Here is a 12,620-nt window from a genome sequence, read left to right as displayed (position 1 = left end):
AACTTCAACTCTATTCCCCATACCCACTTGCTCCCAATTTTCCACCTCCTTTTATGTGTGGTCTTCCCCCATTACAATGTAAGTTCCTTGAGGGCAGGGACTGTATTTCTTTTTTTGCTTGTATGTGTATCCCCCAACATTTTGCACAGTGCCTGGCACATCGTAAGTACTTAATAAATGTTTATTGACTTGTTGATTTGATTTGAACATAGCTTATTACTGTAATCAAACAAGAGGTACAACAAAATCAATCTGACACATTTAATAAAATACATTAACTGGGCCGCATGATAATTAAACATAAATGGAAAACTGGGCCTCATATAAAAACAACTAGATACACAGCCAAGGGAAACCAAGGTAAACAAATCTTACCCACTTATTCAGGAGGGGGCACCTGAGGCTATCAGCCCAAGTCTTTTTCTAATCTCCCAGGACCACTGTAGTATTTCCCCCTGAAAGAGGAAAGAGAGCAACATTGATGTTCACACTGTAAAGAGATCCTTGAGCAGGCGACTTAATATCCCTGAACCTCAGTTTCCCTATTTGTAACATGAGGGAGGTTGTATATACATGCCTTCTGAGATTCCTTCCAGCTCTAGATCTTAATTTGATAAAAAAAAAAAATACCTCATTTTACAGATGAGGAAACCAAGGCCCAAGAGGGAAAGGTATTTGTCCAAGGTCACACAAGTAACAAGAACCAGAGCTGGGATTTAACCCTGGCTCCCTGCTCTGGTATACTAGGATTCTTGCCTGGAGCCTAAACTGTCTCTACTCAGAACAACGGAGAAGTAGCTGCCTTGCCTTAAGACAAGTCAGGCCCAGGATGTCAGTATCTTCTACTTTGAACCAGCAGCAAAACTCTCCTGCCTAGGCAGGAGGCTTTACAGAGGCACCCAGAGGATCAGCCATCTGTCTCAGTTCTTCTACTCTCCCAGGTAGAAGCAGAAGAATTCCTGCCATTACGGGGAATGGCAGCTGCACATCTGAAAAATAAGACTTTTCAGGGGCCTTCTAAAACACTGCAAATTCTTTTTTGAGTTGGGTAGGAGAGGGAACTGATTTTGTAAGGAGTACTCATAGCTGTGTGCCAGAAGATGGCATCCTAATAATCTCTCCAAGTCCTGACCATCCAATCTCCTAGCCTTAAGCAAAAGCAGCTTATCCATACTACCACTCCTTCTTTTAAGACATTCTACTCCTCCACAGGCCTTATTCTATCCAGTTTATCTATCTCATAGCCCATTCCACTGTAATGTTTAGTCATTTTCAGGTGTGTCTGACTCTTTGTGACCCCATTTGCGTTTTCCTTAGTAAAGTACTGAGCTGTTAGCCATTTCCTTCTTTAGCTCATTTTACAAATGAGGAAACCAAGGCAAACAGGATTAAGTGACATGCCCAGGGTCACACAGCTAGTAAGTGTCTGAGGTTGGATTTGAACTCAGGTCTTCCTGACTCTAGGCCCAGCACTCTATCCACCGTGTCACCTAGCTGCTCTATTCTACTGGAATACCAGCTGCATATCCTGAAGTTTTACAAGAAACATTCATTCCAAATCCTAGAGGCTATCTACTCCACCCTGTCATTTTGCACATGAGGAAACTGATGCCCATTAAGATTATATGACTACCAGAGTCACACAGCTAATACGCATTTAGAGATAGGATACAAACTCGTATTTTTCAACTGTACCCCACTAATGTAAAGGGTTTAAGCAGAAGTGGCTCAGTCAACTTAATAAGGTTAAAGTATAAGGTCTATATTCTGACCTTGAAGACATCTCCCCATGTAAGGTGTGTTCACCCTCACTGAAAAAATGGATGACCTCTCTTTCGTAGAGTGTGACAAGAGTGTTCTTGCCCTGAGTTTTTGCCGGTCCGTTTAGCATGATTGATTCTGATTGGAATTAATTCGTATGGACCTAAGTTCCACCTTGGATTTGGTCTGTGAAAGGGGGAACCAAAGCCCAGAGATTAGAAACCCAAGGAACCTGAATCCAGACATTGAGCAGACTTAGATCCCTAGAGGGAACTCTTCACTGGAAGAGCTCTTCCCCAGCACACTTCTGGGCCTCAGAGGCCACAGTGAAGTGGCGGAACTCCTGGGCAGAGCCTCCTGGACAAAGAAAGGGGATTTCTCAGGCAATGCTAAATCCTCGCGCTCAGCCTCCCCAGGAAGAAGAGAAGTGAGAGCAAGCGTGGCGAAGTGGGGGGAAATGGAAAACTTGGAGCGCTGAATTTGTTGTCTCTATGACCTCAAGTCAAATCCTGAGTGCCCTTTCTTGCTAGTTTGATGTTGGGCGAGACACTGAAGAACATCCCTGGGTCTCAGTTTCATTATTTCTAAAATGAAGGGATGGATCCAACCTTCTAGAGAGAAGAGGAAAAGTTACCCTTGAGTTGTTGACCCCATTCTCCTGAAAAGAAGAGGAGTACTCACGCAATCCAAAGTTGAAGCGGCAGCCAAGAGCAAACCTAGACCTTGCCTCCCACTAATACCATGAGCTATGTGGCCATGCTGGTCTGACAGGAATGGGGTTTACTCAATGGAAATCCCAAGTACAAAATTTTCTTTTCAGGGAGTGATGTTAGTCTAATGGGACCTGTTCTTGATGAAACTAAGCTGTTTCTTAATAATCATCGCTTCCATGTCTAGACATTTAATAACCATCCTTTAATAATTTTCCAGAACATGTTTAATATGACCATACATTATAGCCTATGTCAGATTTCATGCCGTCTTGAGGAGGCGGGAATGGAGGGAGAGTGGAAATTTAGAACTCAAAATCTTATAAAAGGGAATGCTGAAAAATAAAAATAAAAAAATAAATGTTTTTAAAATTAATTTTCCAGGTAACTCTCTAATCTATATATAAGGAGAGCCTTTCCAGAAACCTGCCTTGTCCTCACAGGGCTTTGAGATTAGAGAGGTGTTGTCTATCCCAGATGTCAGTTCATGGGAATGTAGCATAGGGACTCCTCTGGGTCAGGAGTTTTTAAAAGAAGTATTGAGGAAGAAGAAGAGAAGGAAATAGGGGAAGGAAATGGATGTGGAAAAAGGCATCCTTTCTTCCCCAGCAAACATTCCCTCCTTGCAAATGACAAGTAGGTCCAGAGAAAATGTTCCCCTCATTAGACACCTCCCATTCATGCATAGGTCCTCCCAAGACAAGCCACCCCAAGTTCCAGGGACTCTGTGGATTTGAATCCATTTTAAAACCTTAGCTCATAAGCCCCTACTAATGTCTTTCATTTTGATAGAGAGCACAATTCAAAGCGAAGATTTTGATGAAATAGCAGAATAGGAGAAGTAGCAATAGAATATGTCCACCATAAATCTATACTAGACTCTCCCATAAACATACACACCATCATTGTGAAGACTTGAACTTTGTAGGAAAAATGCATGAAAAGAAACATAAGGAACCTAGAGCCATTTTAAGATGTGGTCTAGAAATCCAGATTCTATCTATCTTCTGAATAATTGATGTTCATAATGGTGACTCTGAGGCATTAAAATATCTCAGGGTGGCTTCTCATTCTTTAAAGATAGATGTCATTCAGTGATGGGTATGTTTTGTTATATGCTAATTCTTTGTGAATGGTCAGTATATGTGGTACATGGTATTAATCATTTATATATAGCCCTGTCTCATTATGGATAAATTTATTTAGGATACCAAATTACTCCAATCACACAGCTTGATTTGGTGAGTATGGAATTAGAAAGGGGAAAGGGCATTGAATATTCCAAAAGGAAAGTTCTATCCATTTGGGGTGGTTTGCCCCTTATCCATTCTAGGAAAAATATTGTCTAAAAAAAATCAGTCATCAAGAATCAGAAAGCATCCTCTCTCTGCAGGGTGCTGGAGAAATAGCAACAAACTATTATTCATTAGCTTTCTTTTTTCTAGACTCCATGAAGATTGCCAATCTTCTGTCATGTCAACATAATGTTGAATATATGACAATACAACTAAGTAGTTTACAGCTTTCTTTATATCAGGCACATTACAGAAAAGTGCTCCACTGGTGATGTTTGGCCTTTCCCAGACTAATTTAGCCATATAACTTTGGGTAGCTTGGAATATAACGACAGAGCCAAAAGAAAATTCCGGTATAGGAATATGGAATATCACCAGGATAGAAGTGAAACTGGAAAATTATTGGAGCAAAATAGAGGAAATTAAGACCATTTAAACCTTTATTGGATCTAACTGGTATTTTCAGATACAAGTACAATTTCATATCTAATATTTTAGAGGGATATTTTTTGATGGAACAGAACACAATTTAGGTCATATGCCCAAAGTCCCATTAAGTTTTCATAAAATACTCTGCTCATTAGATTGGATTTGGGAGACATTCTGCCCTCCTTAATAATCCATCACAAATTATCTCTTATGGTAGGTTACTTCTGCTGACTGCTAACCCCATCCATTTTAACATTTATTCTAATTGCCTTCAATTTTTAACTTTGTCTTCAAATTCTGGGGTCATTTCCTATTTGGGACTTGCTTCCTCCTACACCTAAACGTAATTCTCTTTTAACCAAAATGTTTGAATAAGACAAACCACCCCCAACCCTGCTGGATAATATTATGAAACAACACTGTGCTTCACTGATACAGTGTTTTATCTAGAACAAAGAGGTGGAGCTTCTCAGCATGCTTTATCTAGAGGTGGAACTCTATCCCTGAGCCACCCCAATAAGCTTCATAGAGCACAGTCTTGTCCTGCACCTTCCAGTCTCAATTTTATCTAGTCCAAGAGATGAAATATGAAAACTTCCAAAAAAAGCTCATAACTCATTCACTTGGTCCATGCTCCAGTTCTCATGAGGACTCTCATCTCCTTCCCAATATCAACTGTACATTATATGTACCTTTACTAAAGCAGAAACAAAATTAGCAATGTTGGCTTTGACAAGGATGATTCTGGCTCCCAAACCTATATATCCAGCACTAATCTCTCCCCAGAGTTCCAGTCCTCCATCACTCACTTGCAGTTGGACAGTTGGACTTGGATGCCCCATGGGCATCTCAAACTCAACATTTCCAGACTAGAAATCATTAACTTTTCTCCAAACCCACCTCACTTCCAAACTTCCCTATTTCTTTCTCTATTCTGTATTTCTTACTAGAGTACCACCCTCTCTCCAAATTCCTAATCTCAGTGTCATTCTTTTTTTCTTTTCTTTTCTTTTCTTTTCTTTTTTTGGCTACGCAATGGGGTTAAGTGACTTCCCCAGGGTCACACAGCTAGTAAGTGTTATGTGTCTAAGGCCGCATTTGAACTCAGGTCCTCCTGAATCCAGGGCCAGTGCTCTATCTATCCACTGTGCCACCAGTGTCATTCTTGACTCTTTATTCTCCCTAACCCTATGTATCCAGTCAAATGATTGCATACCTACAGCTGGAAGGTATGGCTCAGAGGGCATCCAGTCCAACCCTCTTATCTTACAGATAAGAAAATTGAGGCTTAGGGAGGTGAAGTAATTTTCCTAAAGTTACAGATTATAAGCAACAGAGTAGGATTTGAACTCAGGTCCTCTGACTCCAGAGCCAGCACGCTTTCTTACTATTACAATGGTTCTTAATATGTGGTCTGGGGACCTCTGAGTTTCTTTGAGGTCAAAAATATTTTCATAATTAATATTACAGCATTTCAATTTCTAATATAGTAAGTGTCTATAGGGGGCAAGTAAGTGGCACAGTGGCTAGAATACTGGGCCTGGAGTCAGGAAGATTCATCTTCCTGAGTTCAAATCTGTCCCCAGATACTTACTAGCTTTGTGACCCTGGGCAAGTCACTTAACTCTGCCTCAGTTTCCTCATCTGTAAAGTGAGCTGGAGAAGGAAATGGCAAACCACTCCAGTATCCTTGTCAAGAAAACCCCAAATGGGGTCACAAAGAGTCGGACGTGACTGAAATAACCAAACACCAACAAGTATCAATAGATACAATTCTAACATAAACAAAAGGTCTTTGGAGGGTCCTCAAATAATTTTTTAAACGGAAAGAGGTCCAAAGACCAAAAAGTTTGAGACCCACTGCATTATAACATGCAGCCTCCACTAGATGCCAAGCCTTGCTGATTCTACCTCCCCCCACTTCTCTTGCATCTGTCCCCTTTCATCACCTGAACTACTTCTATGGTAGCCTCGTAATCAGACTCTGCCTCAAGCCTTTCAGACTCTATTCCATCCTCCTCACAGCAGCCAAAGTCATGTTGGTAGAGCATAGGTCTGACAGTATCACGCCCCTGCTCCACAAACTCCAATCACTACCTACTACCTCTGGGATCAAATATAAATTCCTATCTGACATTGAAGGCCCTTTACAACCTGCCTCCAATCTACATTTCCAATCTTATATAATATTATCACACTGAAGAGTATTATCATATTATCATAATGACCCTTCATTCATTCTTCTGTCCTGCTTGCTACTGTTCACTTGTGACATCATGACGACTGTCCTGTTAGCTATTGTTCACTTGTAACATCATGACAACTAGCATTTATATACTACTTTGAACTTTGCCAAGCACTTTACAAATAATTATCTAATTTGATCCTCACAACAACCCTGGGCGGCAGGTGCTATCATTATCCCCATTTTACAGATGGGGGAAACTGAGGCAGACAAAGGTGATGTGACTTGCCCAAGGTCACCCAGCTAGGAGGTGCCTGAGGCTGCATTTGAACTCAGGTCTTCCTGACTGCAAGACCAGTACTCTATCTACTGAGCCACCCCAGATGATATTGTACCTTCTGCCTCTGCAACTTTGCAGAGCCGTTTTCCCTCCCCACTGCCACCTCTTAGAATCTGTGGTTTCCTTCACACCTCAGATGAGGTCTTTCCTGATCCCTTGCTTCAGCTATTACTACCTCTCCCCAAATTGCCTTTGTATGTATCTTCAATATACTTGCTCTGTATATACTTTTACAGATTCCTTTTGTTCCTCCCAACCCCCACCCCTCCACAGAATATAAGCTCCTTAAGGGCAAGGGCTCTAATTTTTGTCTCTGCATCCCCAGATCATAGCAATTCAATTCAGTAAGTATGTAGTAAGAACCTACTATGTGCCAAGTACAGTGTTAGGTGTCTTTTGACAAAGACAAACTAAATAGTTTCTGCCCTCGAAGAGCTTACATTCTACTAAAGGGGAACAGCACATACCCAGAGAAGTTGATTTACAAAATATATGCAATGGAGCACGTGTAGGGATGGGCCTGTACTCTGGGCCCTCGGTAAAGGACAATGTGTGACCAGCTCCTGGTTAATGTTTTCATCCCTGTGACTGAGGATTATGTCAAAGATGATTGGAGATTGAGTCAGGAAGAGCCATCTCCTCTGTGGGGTCACAAAATTTGAGAAGAAATGGTTTTCAGTCCCTTTCAAAGTGGCCTCTTTGTTGGGACACAGCCAATATCAAGATCTCTTGGACTTCCCAACAAAGGTGGGGAGGGAGATTTGCTTTCCCTTTCTCTCCTCAGTAGCAACTAGGGTGGTTAAAAGCATATGGCAATGAGAATATGAGCCTGAAGCTAGACTTTAAATCCCTGGCTGTCTTTTGTCTACTTTGTGTTGAAACACAGGTGATCAAACAGCAACACTGAGAAATGAACGCTTCCAGCTCTGGCAGTAACTTAGTGAGTCTGAGAGGTCCAGAGACCCTGGGTACCAACTGGCAACAGGAGATGAATCTTACAAACTAGGGTTTCTTAAAGGATATACATCACCACCAGGAGAAACCACCGGGAGGACGAGTCATTCATAGATGAGTGCCCAAAAGAAACGAAACTTGAGCTGCTACTTAGATAGAATAGATCCACGGGAGTGTTGCAGTGGATAGAACACTAGCCCTGGAGTCAGAAACACCTGAGTTCAAATGTGGCCTCAGATACTTAGTAGCTGTGTGACCCTGGACAAGTCATTTAACTTCTGTTTGTCTTAATCTACTAGAGAGGGAAATGGCAAACCACTCCAGTATCCTTGCCAAGAAAACTCCAGATCTATATATCTACCCCTAATCTCTCCACTAAACTTTAGTCCTATATTAATAACTGCCTGACAACTATTTACCTTGATTTCTCACAAGTACCTTAAATTCAACATGTTTAAAACCTAACTCATTATCTTTCCTCCAAAGCCTATCCCTCCTTCAAACTCCCTACTTCTGTTGAGGGCATCACCATCTAGTTTCTAGTGCCTCCCCTCTCCTATTTATCTTCCACACAACTGTTAAGCTAATATTCCTAAAATGCAGGTCTGACAAATATAATCCTCTTCTTTAAAAATCTTCAATTGTGGGGCAGCTAGGTGGCACAGTGGATAGCACATTGGCCCTGAAGTCAGGAGGACCTGAGTTCAAATTCAACCTCAGACCAAATACTTGACATTTTTTAGCTGTGTGACCCTGGGCAAGTCACTTAACCCCAATTGCCTAAAATAAAAAATCTTCAATGGCTCTTTATTATCTTTGGGATAAACGATAAACTCCTCAGATTGGCATTTAAAGTGTTTCACAACTCAGTTTTCATCTACATTTCTATCTGATCACATATTATTCCCCTTTCCACATTCTAAGTTTTTGTCAAACCCTAAATGCTAGCTGTTGCCAGGACACAACTCTCCATCTCCCTCCTCAGTGCCTTTGCATAAGGAATTCCTTGTGCCTGAAATGCATTCCCTCCTTACATTCGCCACTTAGAATTCCTAGCTTCTTTCAGAGCACAGGTCAGCTGCTACCTCTTACACAAAGAATTTTCTGATCCCCTCTGTTTCCTGTTTCTTACTTTCTGTTTATTCATATTCTCTACCTCTTTGAATTACTTTTTATTACTTTGTATATATTTTGCATTTTCTAACTTGTATACAGTATATATTGCATAACCCCCAATAGAATGTAAGTTCCCTGAGAATAAGGACTGTTTCTTTTTTAGTGTCTCCACACTCAGTATCTTGCAAACAGTAGTTGCTTAATGAATGTTTAATTTAATTTAAGCAGACTTACTGGATCATATCTTTCATTTGGAATTGGATTCTTTTCATAGTTCATACAAACTAACCAAAACTGCCCATTGTCAGACAATGGTTCAGGGGAAAAAATAAAATACTTGTTCACATCTGAATCCACCACTGTCAAATTTGCTAAAAACACAGGAATCGTGAGATAAGTGATCTTGTTTGCATTGTATAATTGAAATCCTATTTTAAAGCAGTCATTCAAATGGAATATTTTAAAATGTAACATTCTTCAGGGATAAAAATCGTGCATGCTGTGGGGTTTGCTGTCACCTGCATTGAATGTCAGACAGGCAACAAGTTTCAGATGAGTACCTGTCATTATTAGTTGTAAAATAACCCTCAGTCACCTGTTATTTTAACCCTACAGGAGACTAGCTTGCTAATTTAATATTTTTAATTTGAGCCAGTGTCTTCGGGGTATTGAAATATTCTACTCAGTATGAATTTATATATCATATATATGATATATATATATATATATATATGTATATATATATATATGGGGGAGAGAGAGAGAGAGAGAAAGAGAGAGAGAGAGAGAGAGAGAGAGAGAGAGAGAGAGAGAGAGAGAGAGAGAGAGAGAGAGAGAGAGAGAGAATTTACATTCAGTAACTGGATATTTTCTTTCACATTTTTCCATTGGAATAGGGAATTTTTGTCAACTTCTGAAAAGAAAACTTTGGCCTTGGTAAAATGTATTTAATAGGAGTTCTTCTATTCAATATAACCTCCGTCTATACCAAAATCTCTCAGGAATCATAATCATTGTCCTAGATTTCACCCAAAGTCTAGTTTTATCCTCAGCCAAAGAAAGCTAAGGAATTGGTTGCGGTCATGTTAATGCCATAGAAGAAATTCTCATTTGCTTCTATAACACAGACACTATATTAAATTCAGGAATGCAGCTTCTAGAAATCCTTGCTAGAAACAGAAATATCTATTGCTCCCACCATGGACAATTGCCCTCCTTTTTCTACAAAACTTCTCTGTTTTCAATGATCTTTGGATTCTTTTGATTAGCTCTCAGTGAGATGCTAATCTGAGTTTTGTTGTTCAGTCATGTCCAACTCTTTGTGACTCCATCTGGGATTTTCTTGGCAATGATACTAGAGTAGTTTGCTATTTGCTTCTTCAGGTCATTTTACAGATGAGGAAACCGAGGCAAACAGGATTAAGTGACTTGCTCAGGGTCACACAGCTACTAAGTGTCTGAGGCCAGATTTGAACTGAGGGAGATGAGTCTTCCTGATTCCAGGCCATGCACTCTATCAACTTCTACATTTAGCTGCTCTAATCTGACTTTAACACTTTCCATTTAATATGGTAGTGGAGAGGAAATAGCCTAGTTAGTTTCTCCACCACCATCACCAGGGGTTCAGAGGGAATAGTTTTGCTAGCTTCTCCACTCCTCCCCACAAAAAAAAAAGTAGCACACTGGCAATGGACCTATTCTCTGCCCTCTCAACATCAGATGGTACTTGCAGGTACCCCTATAATGACCAGAGGTGAAGATGAACCAGGACTGAATTCCAGAGAGGGAACCTAAAAACAGCTATATCCAAGGGGAAGGAAGGAATATAATGAATTCCATTTCTGAAGGCAGCAGGTGGAAAAATTATCCACTCAACACCCAGGGAAATAGTGACAAAGAAAATACGTATGACTCATCAAATTGGCAAAGACAATAAAAGACAAAAACAGTAAAATGTTAGAGGCACTAAGGGAAGACAAGCAATCTATTACACCATTAGTAGACATGCAAATTGGTCCAACCATCTGCAGGGGAAGAAAAGTGGGAATTTTGAGAGAAAAATTACTAAAATTTTTCATATCCAGGAATCCCACTACTACTTTTTATCTCCTAAGGAAATTTAAAAATAACATAGAATAAAAGGCTTTTGTATAAAAATTCATCACAGAAGCACTTTTCTTTGGTGACACAAAACAAAAACAAAACCCTGGAAACAAAGGAGGTGTCCATGGATTGAGGATAGCTGAACAAATTACATCATATGAATGCCATGGAATATTACTGAGCTATAAGAAACCATGAATTTGAGAGATTTAGAGACTATGGGATGACAGCCTGAACTGATTTAAAGTGAAATAAGCAGAACCAGGAGAACAGTATGTGACACAATGATCAATTACTGATGCTGACTACTCTCACCTTTCATCAATTATTGCTTCTGAGCAACCTTACAGAAGAGGAAATGCACTTCCCTCTTCTCAGTAAAGAGCTTCAAAATACTGTACACAGGCAGTGAACAACCATTACACTGGTTTTGCTTAACTTTTTGTTAAATGGTAGTATGGCTGACCAGCTGAGGAAGAAAAGAATATTTGTATTAAAACACTAGGTATCAGTAAATTTATGTAATAAACAAATTTTAAAACAGAGAAGGAAAAGGGGGCCAGAAAAGAGGGTTAACAATAGGGATGACAAAAAAAAAAATAAAGGCCACTGAAATACATATATGTATGCATGTATAACACACAATAGAGAAAAGAAGGAAATCAAAAGGAAACAAGCATTATTTTTAAGAGTAATGTGTGCTTTTTTCTTTGCAATATGGCTAATATGGAAATTTCTACATGGTTTCATATATATATAATTAATATATTGCTTGCCTTCTCAATGGAGGGCCTGGAGGGAGAAAATTTGGAACTCAAGATTTTATAAAATTAATGTGCGGATTTTATGATGTCCTTTAAAAAAAGTATGAAAAGGAGATTCATGGTTTTACATACAATCTTTTTTGTGTGTGTTTCTGCTAGGTATATGGAAATGCTTTTTTGGCATTTAAATTCAAAATATTTTTAAAAATTTTTCTTTTAAAAAGGAAAGACAGCATGGGTACCCAGAGCAGGCCTGTCACTGGAGGTGCGCAGCAACGGGCATTGGGCACTTGATTAGAAAGTAGAGGGGAAGAGGGGGTGGCAACAGCACTTTGGGACAGTACTTGTTCAAAAGAACCAATTGTGGATAACGTGGCTACTGAATGGCACCACAGGCTGGCATCTGCATATCTGATTTCATGAAGGGCACAAGGGGACGATGGTCTCATTTTTCTGAATTGTGGTAGGCTTCTAAACATGATGGGGCCTGGGCCCAACCGGAACCAGGACTTCAGAGGCCAAGGTAGAAAGAAAGCCTCGAAGCCACCAAGGGCTCTGGAATTTAAAAAGAGAGAGAGAGAGAGAGAGAGAGAGAGAGAGAGAGAGAGAGAGAGAGAGAGAGAGAGAGAGAGAGAGAGAGAGAGAGAGAGGGGAGGGGGAGGGAGGGGGAGGGGGGGAGAGAGGAGGAGGAGGAGAGGAGGGAGAGGGAGGAGAGGGGGGAGGGGAGAGAGGGAGAGAGGGAGAGAGGGAGAGAGGGGAGAGAGGGAGAGAGGGAGAGAGGGAGAGGAGAGAGAGAGAGAGGAGAGAGAGAGAGAGAGAGAGAGAGGGAGAGAAGAGAGAAGAGAGAGAGGAGAGAGAGAGAGAGAGAGGAGAGAGAGAGAGAGAGAGAGAGAGAGAGAGAGAGACACGCAAGGAAGGGAGGGGCAGCTGACAGAGGCCCGGCACAGGCCACTGCGCAAGCGC

Source organism: Phascolarctos cinereus, unplaced genomic scaffold, assembly GCF_003287225.1.
Source record: "Phascolarctos cinereus isolate Bilbo 61053 unplaced genomic scaffold, phaCin_HiC Scaffold_5;HRSCAF=322, whole genome shotgun sequence".
Taxonomy (NCBI): Eukaryota; Metazoa; Chordata; class Mammalia; order Diprotodontia; family Phascolarctidae; genus Phascolarctos; species Phascolarctos cinereus.
Note: the sequence above shows the minus strand (reverse complement) of the source record.